General features: G+C 44.6%; 1 long non-coding RNA gene across 1 annotated transcript; it reads left to right on the forward strand.

The window, feature by feature from the left end:
- The first annotated feature begins 3240 nt into the window (after positions 1-3240).
- LOC129057628 (uncharacterized) lies at positions 3241-7773 on the forward strand. Its single transcript, XR_008522255.2, has 3 exons — positions 3241-3474; positions 3833-4890; positions 7444-7773. It is a non-coding gene; the product is annotated as an uncharacterized LOC129057628 (long non-coding RNA).
- The last annotated feature ends 751 nt before the right edge of the window (positions 7774-8524 follow it).

Here is an 8524-nt window from a genome sequence, read left to right on the forward strand (position 1 = left end):
TAGTCGAAATCATAGCTGAAGTCTCTGAAGACAATTCACAAATATACACACACATATACATGCATATGTAATTGTATATACAGTTGTATACTATATATATCTATATATTGACTGATACACATGTATACATATATACAAATATATTTATGTATTGAAAACTAACAAAATTTATCTTCCTAACTGAGCATGAGGCCTCTTGCAGGGACTCAGCTTTACCCATCTTTCTATATACCAAGGGATGTGTGAAATATCAGACTACCTTGCTGAAGGGACTCTACAGGCCACCTTGTAGCCCAGAAAAAAAAAAGTCCAGTAGAATTGAGCCATAAATGAGAAGCTGTAATTGCAATAAATACCTGCAAATTCATATTCTAAAGTGAATGGCTCTTGGAACTCTTGTTTTAAAAGTTATTTAGCAAACATTTATTGAACACTTAATATGAGCCAAACCCCTTCAAGTAGGGTGTGGCCTTTGCATTCCTAAGTATTGGTTTACTGCTCATTAGCCCTTTGACAAGGCAGCTGGGGTTGAAGAGAAATGTAACCCTGGAGTGTCCCAAGCCATCGTCACCTGGAGGTAATGCATCTCTGCAGTGTTAGGGAAAGCCCGTGAGAACATAAGCTTTATTCACAAGCACCAAAGGTATGCGCTAACGTTTAGGAAATGCACAATGCTCAACTCCTTCTGGAATCCCACCTGGGCACCCAGCATCCCGAGAGTACAATTTGTCTGATTTTTTTTCCTAAGCAGGTTGCCTGAACTCCTCTGCCCCTTAGCTGCTAGACTGAGCTACTCTGCAGTTTCAGGGCCACAACAGATACTGACCATAAGAGTCTAATCTCAGACACGGTTTAAACACAGATGGCCCAAGGAACACCATCTGAGAGCTGACGGGAGCCCAAAATGTCTCCCTGCCTCAGCCCCAGGTAACTCTGGATGCTTTAGAAAGCAAAAAAGTTATCCCTTCCCCCTAATGCTAAATGACAAGTTAATGGGTGCAGCACACCAGCATGGCACATGTATACATATGTAACTAACCCGCACACTGTGCACATGTACCCTAAATCTTAAAGTATGATAATAATAATAATAATAATAATAATAATAATAAAAAGAAAGCAAAAAAGTTGCCAAAGACCTCTGCTTGCGGTTCCCATTACCCCTGGGCAAACCCCTATCTCTAATAGGATCACGCATTAATGACAGAGACAGGTCCTGGGAAGATTAAAGGCTTCGTATAATTAAAAAGATAAGAGTGGGCCTGGGAGAAGAAATTGGGATTCAATTAACACGAGGACTCTCCCCCCAGCCCTCCCCCGCTATCAAATGTTCCACTCAGAAGGGCCTTCCCAACTTGCTGGAGAGTGAAAGGCTGAAGGGCTCTTATTTATGGCCTGCTTGGAGTTGGGCCTGGGACCTACCTTGGCTGGGGAGTTTGTTTACTTAGAGTTCAAGAGGGGAGGGGAAGAGCAACACAAATCCTGCAGGAGGAGGCCACAGGGTGCTTTTGACTCCTTTTCTTTCCCTCTTAGTTCCTCTGATCTTCTTGACAGGGGAAGAAAAATACTCAATAGAAGTTCTATTTCCTTCCTCCCTCAGCCTGAGGCTGACGCAACAGGCTAAGGGTTGCTGAGAAAGCTCTGTGGGGTTATTTGTGTTGGGAAACCACAGCCGCTTCCCCCTTTCCATCTTTCTCAGGTTTCCATGGAGGCAGAAGGAAGATAAGGTTGGAGAAGCAGCTGCCTAAATGGCCTGTGGGCCTGATCATGAGGGGTGCCTGGCCCTCAGGGACCCCCACTTCTTGTGCTCTTTCAAAGAGCTTTCAAGGTGGAAGAAAGCAGAGTTGACTGGGGTTGCGGACTAAGCTGACATAGGTAGGGTGGGGACAGTGTGGCAGGCTCCAGCAAGCACCATATCAGTACCTTCAGCCCTAGTACTTCTCAGCTAACTAGTGGTAAAGGTGGGCCTGGGCCCACATGTGGGCCTGGACCTTATGGAAATAGACATGAAGGTCCATTTGGATGGATGGACTGTGTTTTAAAAGCCTCTGCTTTTCCTAATGGATGGTAAAGCCTGTATGCTGTTGCACCCTCTCCCAGCCTCTCTTCACAGGGACCTACAGACTCCTCCACCAGAACCCTCCCCAGCAGACAGCAACTCCCCTTCACTTGGTCTGTGGGCACTCGAAGCTGTGTGCAACCAGGCCAATGAGGTCGGTGAGGCTAAGGAGGATGGCCTTGAGAAAAACCAAGCCAGGACATCTGGGACCAAGAAGACACAACACAGTACAACAGCTGGAAGGAGTGGAGAAATGTACAGATAAAGCAAAATAATCAGGATATGAGATCTCGTTCCATGCCTAGTTAATCATCTGGAAGCTGTATTCAAGGCTGCACATTAACTTCACTGAATACGCCACAGACACCTCAAGTGCAAGAGGTTTAAAGCCAAACTCCATGTTTTAACCACCCAATATGCTTCCTTCCTGTGTTCCCAATTCCAGAAAATGCCTCAGTTAGGACTTTCTGGCCTTAGTTTTTCAACCCACAAAATGGAGGGAGCAATGCCTGCTCTGTCTGCCTGGGCTGCCGGAGTCAGGTGAGAACCCAGACACAAACACACATTGGAAAATAACAAATGTGAGGAAGATGGAGACCAGAGCACGCTCACTCACTGCCAACATTGGTCACCTCGTTATTGACTCTCAAAGGAGGGACCCTATCTCACATGAGCAGGTGACGGCACCATGCAAATTGCAATGGGCTGCACCAGCAAGAGAATGACAAGCCAATGAGGCTGGCATCATAAGACGAGAGCACCAGAGACTTCCTTCAGATGCTATGCACAGCCATTTCCACAGAGACCCGTTAGAGACTAAAACTGAATTTTTAGTATGAAACAAGGGACTGACAATGACAGCAGGAATTTTCAGCAAGAAGGGAAAGGAGAGCAACACTTAGCAGGCTTGAGGGAGAGCTAATTGGAGCAAGCAGGGATGTGGTTAAAAGGGGAGGACCTCAGAGGTAATCATCTATATCCCTTATTTCTCAGCGGAACCATTTAAACTGAGAGAGGATGTGGAGGTTAGCCTCCAGCATGGCTCCCAGTGATCCCCACCTCCTGGAAATCATATCCTTGTGTAGTCTCCTCCCAGACTTAATAGGTGTGACCTGGGGAACCAATAGGGTATTGAGGTGATCAGTGTTTGACTTCTGCACCTGTGTCATAAAGCACATGATGACATCTGCCTTGGATCACTCACTCTGTGGGAAGCCAGCTTCCCTGTGGTGAGGACACTCAAACAGTCTTAGGAAGAAGCTTCCATGGAGAGTAACTGCAGCCTCCTGACCACAGTCAGCAAGGAACTAAGACTTTCTGCCAACAGCCACATGAGTGACCCATCTTAGGAGATGATTCTCCAGCCCCAGTCAAACCTTCAGATGATGTGGTTCCAGCAAACGTCTTGAGAGCCTGTGAGCAGACTCCCAGTTACACCACTCCCAGATTTCTGACCCATTATACTATGAGATAATTAATAAGTGATTGCTGTTTTAATTCACCCAGGTTTGGGGTTGTTTGTTATACATCAACAGATAACTACTACAGAGGGTGTATTTCATTTCCAATTACTTTCTGCATTTTTACACTATATCCACAGTCATTACCTCATTTGATTCTTATACTTACTTATTTTCTCTGGCTCAAAGGTGGATAAGCTGTGTCTTGGAGAAGTTAAGTAGCATTTCCAAATTCACATTATGCATGGTGGCAGATCCAGGTGAAGGGCCAAGCATTCTGACTTCTCGTGTTTTCTCTCTGCGTATAATCCAGATGCTGAAAGCACATTCTGTGGGCAGCTGCATCCTTGAACATTGTCTGGAGCCTGCTGTATTTTGAAAGAACTCTTTGTCGCATACTCTAGGGCACAGATGAGGCAGCATCATAGGTGGGTTAAGCAGTTACCTCATCTTTGGCACAACCTGCTAAGCTAACCTGAGTACTCCCAACCATTATTCCACAAGCCTCTACCGAGTGCCTCCTGTATGACAAGTGTCATAGAACTCACATCAACAGGATGCATTTCCTGGAGGCACAGTTCAATAGAGAGCTGGGGGTGAAAAAAAAAGAGAGAAAAGAAAAGATAAGAAAGCTCTAACATTTGAGCTTGAAATGTCACAGGGAGCCAAGGAAGTTGTCTGATGGGTTACCCTGTCATCTCCAAGCCAAAAGAAAAAAAAAATTTCAGATCCATCAATTTGTTCCTGCCCTTTTAATCCAAACAATATTTTACAGCATCAGAATGCAAAGAAATTATTTCTTAGACATTCAACTCTGCATGTGGACGGCTGAGCACTTAACCAGAAAGCAGCAACAGAGAACTGTAGGTTGTTCAAGTGTCTGTACATCTGATTGATCCAGATTGAGTGTATAATATACTGGAACACATATGAGAGCCTACTGGTGACATATATTCATTCATTCATTCATCCATGAGGAGTTGACATCGCTTTGCCATAGACAATGACTTTGAAGAGACACCTGTGTACATGTGCACCAGCTGCCCAGGTTGAGGACTGCTCCTGCCTGTTCTGGACCTGCTCCTCCCTTTGGCTGGCTTTCCAATTAGTGTAGACATGTTGTCCAGTATCCTAGCCTCTCTTTGAGCCACATTTGAGGATACCACCAACCACCCCTTGGATCAAATGCTTGGCTCTTGGGCTCAGACCCTGTTGGGATATAGCTTTATTTACAAAGTAGGCTGAAAGACTCCCTCTCCTGACAAGGAAAGCTGATTGGCAGTATGAAGAGTACACTGCAGAAGTTTCGAGGAGGACAAGCACTTACGATGGCTTTACAGGGATGGCTGCCCAAGTGAGATAGAATTTAACGTGAGTATTTGTCAGCCCTCAAACAAGTCCTGCCTTCTTTCATCCAGGTCTTTATTCACACTGCTTCTGCCTCCTCTAAGCAATCCTTCCTGATTTCCCCCACCCCCTTAGTCAGTGTGCTCTCTCCCTGTCCCCTCGTTGTTGGTTCCTCTATCTCAGTGATCTGCTTTGCATGTGAATGACCCGTGTGTGCATCTATTTCTCCCACTGTATTGTAATTTCCATGGGGCTTAACTGTCTGTATTCCTATACAATGTCTAGCACAAGGAATAGTAAATCTTTATTACAATGACTTGAATGGGAGGAAATGTAAAGTGGGCATGTCCTGTATTGCTTGTGGGATAAGTGGAGTTATTGTCTGTATGTTCATACAAAGACTTGTACATGAATGTTCATGTGAGCCTTATTCATAATTGCCAAAAACTGGAAACAACTCAAATGTCTACATCAATACAATGGAATACTACTCAGCAATAAAAAGGAATGAAGTACTGGCATATGCAACAACATAGATTAATCTCAAAGGCATCATGCTAAGTAAAAGAGCCAGACATAAAAACTGTATACTGTTAGATTCTATTTATATGAAATTCTAGAAAATGAAAAACTGTAGTGACAGAAAGCAGACTAGTGGCTGTATGGGACAACAGATGGCAGGAAGTGGGTTGAAACAATGGGAACATTATTTGTTCCTGAGGACACAGGGAAGTAATAGAAATGAACTAATCCTGATTGTGGTGAAAGTTGCACAGCTGTGTTCATATTCTCACACTCACCAAACAGTATATTTAAAATGGATGAATGTTATTGCATAAAATTATACTTCAGGAAAGCTACAGAAGAAAATTGGCCAGAATGTGAAGGATTTTGGGTGCAACTTAAGATGTTTGAACTCTATCATTGGCTATAGAAGCATTAAAATGTTTGAAGAAGAGAGAAATGGATGGTGTTGGAGAGAAGAAGCTGAGTATAAGAGTGTTTTTTTTTTTTTTTCTTGAGAAGGAGTCTCGCTTTGTCACCCAAGCTGGAGTGTAGTGGCGTGATCGCGGCTCACTGCAAGCTCTGCCTCCCGGGTTCATGCCATTCTCCTGCCTCAGCCTCCTGAGTAGCTGGGACTACAGGTGCCCGCCACCATGCCCAGCTAATTTTTTGTATTTTTAGTAGAAACCGGGTTTGTCCTTGTTAGCCAGGATGGTCTTGATCTCCTGACCTCGTGATCTGCCCACCTCGGCCTCCCAAAGTGCTGGGATTACAGGCGTGAGCCACCGCACCCAGCCAAGAGTGTTTTATGAATTATGAAATAGAGGAGGGAAGATTATGGCCTGAGTAAAGGTGGGAACAAAGGAAATAGAAATGATCAGATGGATGCAGGAGACTCAGCAATGAAAGAATCACAGACCCTGTGATTGAGGACTAAAAAGATGGGTGTTTTGGCTGAGCCTTTAGTTTGATGATCTTGGTGAGAGATGCTTGTACAAAGCTGGAGCCAGCTTGGGGAGAAAGTGGGTGGATCCAAGGTCCCGAATTCTACCAAGGAAACAGATTTAGAAATTGGTTTAAGCGGCACGGCGCGGTGGCTCACACCTGTAATCCCAGCACTTTGGGAGGCCGAGGTGGGCGGATCAGGAGGTCAGGAGATCGAGACCATCCTGGCTAACACGGTCAAACCCCGTCTCTACTAAAAATACAAAAAATTAGCCGGGCATAGTGGCAGGCGCCTGTAGTCCCAGCTACTGGGGAGGCTGAGGCAGAAGAATGGCGTCAACCCGAGAGGTGGAGCTTGCAGTAAGCCGAGATCACGCCACTGCATTCCAGCCTAGGCGACAAAGCGAGACTCCCTCTCAAAAAAAAAAAAAAAAAAGAAAAAGAAATTGGTTTAAGCTAGATGCCAAATTGATTCCACAGGATAGCCAAATATTAGGAGGGCAGGGACAAAGATACTGGCATTAGTGATGTGAGGAGGCATGAGACTCTGTGTGGGAATGGAGGCTTATGGACATGGATTCCTTTTGTAAGGGCCTGCCCTCAGGAAGCCTCTCTGTCTGCCAGGTGAAACGTGTAAGAGGGAGCCAAGGAACTAAAGGGATGATTTAGGCCTGAGTGCCAGACAGCATTGCACCACCACTGATAGACCCAGAGTACCCAGAATGGGAGATGCTCAGGGACAGTGGTGGTGAAGAGCAAATACAGAAAGGGACCTTTGATGGCATCCAGTCCTACCTACCTCGCCAAAGCAGACACTTCTGCTATGTCCCCAGTACCATTTGGGTTGAGTATTCTTCTAGAAACATGAAGTCTACTGCTTTGTGAAGAGTTGGCTCCATTACTGGACAGCTCTAAATGCGGGTGGTGATAATGACGAGGATGATGATGATGATGATGATGATGATGATGATGATGATACAAAGAGGAGCAGGAGAAGGGGACAACTAACATGTATTGAGCAGTCTCCTTGTACTGGGCATTCTTCTAGGCTGTACATGCACTGTCTTATTTAATCCTCAAAATAACACTATAAGGTAGGCACTATAATTATCTATCCTCGCTTTGCAGATGACAAAATGAAGGCACAGAGAAATGATATAGCTTGCTCAAGGTCATACAGAAGTGGTGGATCTGGGATTTGAACCCATGTCATCTGATGGCAGAGCCTTCACAAGACTGACATGTATTGCTTGCTAGTGATTCCATATCTACCTGTCTGTAATTTCTAATTCTATTTTCTGTAGGAATTAAAATCAGTAAACAGAAACTTTTTTGCATCTTTTCAAATGTGTTAAGACAGCAAAGTGTACATTTCCTCTGAATTTTCTCTTCTGTAGGTTAAATACATCCATTCTATCAAGTGCTCCATAAGAGGAGATAATTCTAGTGCCCTTACCATCTTGGTTCTCTTTATTGAATATCCCTGAGTTGGTCATAATTCTCACTGAAGGTGAAACCTAGAAGTAAACACAGTACTCCCAGTATGACTCAATCTGAATGGAGTAAAATAAGAGAATGCAGTGCATGATGGTTCCCTGTGTCAGGGTAGAGCAGATGGCAAGAAGACTAGGCCTGGAGAAAAGCCCACTGTAAAAGGATGGGGGTGATACTGAATCAGAAAACAAGACTAAACAATGAGTTTAAGAAGAACAGGAACTGAGAACTTAAACAGATCTGCTGGCTTAGGGAGAGTCATTGGGAAGAAATGCAGGAGCTATGGAAAGAGTAGACAATGAGCCAGCAGAAGGGACTACTTGTTGTCCTCTCTGGTTACAAAAGGAAAGGGAAGAAGACAGTGGCTGGTGGGAGGTGGAACACACAGAAGGATCAAGTAAGAGGTTGTTTATATGCCAGGAAAGTGGGGATGATTAGTAAGGCAGGGAAAGGATTGTCAATAGAGAGGAAAGAATGCACGAAGAGGGAAAGACTGAAGTTGCTGCAGCCAGAGTCAGATGGAGGCAACAGGTGAGATGAAAGGTAAAGGAAGCACTTTGTGGGTAGAGATAGCGATATCTGAAGGTGCAGAGAAGGAGGGCTGATAATACCCCTCACATAGTGCTTCATGGTGTGCAAAGGTTTTCCATGTTCATTATCTCATTGGATCACACACCAATCCTGAGAAGGGAAATATTACTATTTGTAGTTTACC

The sequence above is a fragment of the Pongo abelii genome, chromosome 12, assembly GCF_028885655.2.
Source record: "Pongo abelii isolate AG06213 chromosome 12, NHGRI_mPonAbe1-v2.0_pri, whole genome shotgun sequence".
NCBI classification, from domain to species: Eukaryota; Metazoa; Chordata; class Mammalia; order Primates; family Hominidae; genus Pongo; species Pongo abelii.